Below are 2754 nucleotides of genomic sequence, written 5' to 3' on the forward strand. Positions count from 1 at the left end.
AAGGAAGGAAGGAAGAAAGAAAGAAAGAAAGAAAGAAAGAAAGAAAGAAAGAAAGAAAGAAAGAAAGAAAGAAAGAAAGAAAGAAAGAAAGAAAGAGAAGAAAAAACATAGGCCTTGACCTGGGGGCTGTAGAAATGCAGTATTATTTCTCTATCATGTGCCGATACTGTGGGACCCAGCAAGCTCATGCCTAGGAGTAGACCCAAGAGAAGCTAGCGCAGGTGTCCACACAAGTCGTGTTGAAGTGTTTTTATCAGCATTATTCATAACAACCCCAAACAGAAAGTGTGTTACTGTCTATCTCTGCTGAGTGCATCAGTAAGTAATGCTACAGTAGCATAATAGAGGACTGCATATTGTCAACCACGGAAGAGCTACAGCCTTCTGCAGTGAGGCAGATGAAACCCACAGGCATGACATTGAGGGGAAGAGACGCGGAGGGACATGGGTACAGCACATGAGTCCATTTATATAAAGTTCAAAGTATAGAGCTGGGGGGATAGCCCGGTTGGAAGGGTGCTTGCCTAGCTTGCACAGAACTCTGGACTGGGTTTCCAGCACCAGGCAAAACTGTGCACGGTGACCCACTTCTTCAGGATCCAGCTCCCTGGAGGTGGAAGTAGGAAGAAGCACAGAAGTTTGATGCAGCTGAAGATACTTAAGATCCCATTTCTAAACAAGTAAATACTAAGTTCTAAATAGATAAAAGTAACTTATGGTACCAGAGGTCAAAAGAGCAGTTGCCCCTGAGAAGAACACACTGGGAGGGGGCTGAGTGACAGGGACGGTTAGTTCCAAGCGCTTTGACACTTGCTCCGAATAGAGAGAGCTTCCGAGGTGCTTACTGGAGCTGTGCGTTGAGTGTGTGGATGTTACACCTCAGCCATAAGAGGCTGAGTCAGTCTGGAGGAAGCCCTGTTAGCTGCCACTGAGCACAGGCAATGTAAGAAGGGGGCTGAAGAGATGGCTCACTGTGGGAGGGAGCTCACTGCACAAGCATGAGGACCAGAGTCTGAATCCCTGCACCCACAGAAAAAGCTGGCATGCAGTTTTGCATATCACCTATAATCTCAAAGCTGTGGAGAGTAGAGAGAGAAGGGCCTCGGGGCTTGCTGGCTGCCACCCTAGCTCCGGGATCAGTGGGAGAATCCGTCCCTAAAGAATAAATCAGGAGCTGGAGAGATGGCTCAGAGGTTAAGAACACCGATTGCTTTTCCAGAAGTCCTGAGTTCAATTCCCAGCAACCATGTGATGACTCACAACCATCTGTAATGGGGTCTGATGCCCTCTTTTGTTGTGTCTGAAGAGAGCAATGGAGGTGTACTCATATACATAAAATAAATAAATAAATCTTAAAAAATAAATCAGAGTATGATAGAGCTGAACATAAAGTGTCCTCTGGTCTCTGAGAGTGTGCACACAGACACCATACTTATGTGTGTGTGCACATGTGTGTGCACATACACACAATTTGAAAGGCAATAAAAGCTGGAAGATATATACAGTTATTCAAAATACTATATATGATTACATATGTTTAGAGGACAATTTGTCTGCAATAAAACCTTTTTCTTTTTCATCTCAGGATGGCCTTGAACTTGTGACCTTCTTGCCTCAGCCACCAAGTGCTAGGATTCTAAGTGTGCTTTGGCACACCCAACCACACAGCAAAAAGGAAAAAAAAGTGGTTATTCTTGTATGAGAAAGAGAACTAGGGGATTCTATAATTGTAGGACTTCTATTCTTCTGTTTTGTTTGCTTTTATTTGCATATTGAGAGAAGGTTTCATGCACTCCAGGGCTGGTGTCAAACTCAAAATCCTATAGCCAAGGTTGAGTCTGGACTTCCGGTCCTCCTGTCTTTACCTCCGGAGCACTGGGATTGGAGGCCTGTGACATCAATCTGCCTTCAGGCTACCAGGACTTCATACATGTCGAAAAAGCACTCTGCCAACTGAACTACAGCCCCAGGTTCTGCAATTGTAGCATTCCATGTCTTTCAGAAAGTAATTGAGATCTGGCGGGGGAGAGGTGGGGGTGGGGGTGGGCAATGAACACAATTGTAACCTCAGCACTTGGGAGGCTGAGGCAGAAGGATTGCTGCAAGTTCATGTCATATCTGAGCTATGTAGTGAATTTGGGTCTTCAAGCCTATTCTGGGCTGCATAGTAGCATTTTGCATCAAATAGGGAAAAAATTGAATGTGATAAACCTTTAATATTTATTAAAATTGGGTTACATGGTTTATAATTTATATAGTGCAGGGTTCCTCTCCTGTATTGTTCTTTGTATTATGAAGTGTTTGAAATATTCATGGCTGTAAATCATTTATTATAAGTGAAATCCGAAAGCCAGCGGGGACCAGGAGCTTGATCGAGCGCAGAAACCAGAGCCGGTGGCTGTGGAGGACAGCTCTGTTCAGTCAGTGCCAGGAACCCATCGGCGGGCGTGTTTGGCTCCAAGTGTGCCGCATCTAGCAACTTGGTTCCACAAAGTCCTTGCAAATAAATGTATTTAAGTGTCTTGCTTTACAGTCCTCTGACATTTTACAATGAAGCTTTTCCAGAAGTTTGAGAAAAACAGAGAGACTTCTCTTTGAAGTTATATCTAACAACTGCCCCCATTCTAAAGTTGGTCCCAGTGTGTGGGGGTCAGCAAAGGGCCTCTCTGCCTCTTTTGGCTTCCACTGTTTAGCAAAACACACCCTTGGATATATTAAAACCTTATGAGGTATTCTACACAGCCATTTTCTTTT

Source organism: Mus pahari, chromosome 1 (genome assembly GCF_900095145.1).
Source record: "Mus pahari chromosome 1, PAHARI_EIJ_v1.1, whole genome shotgun sequence".
NCBI classification, from domain to species: domain Eukaryota; kingdom Metazoa; phylum Chordata; class Mammalia; order Rodentia; family Muridae; genus Mus; species Mus pahari.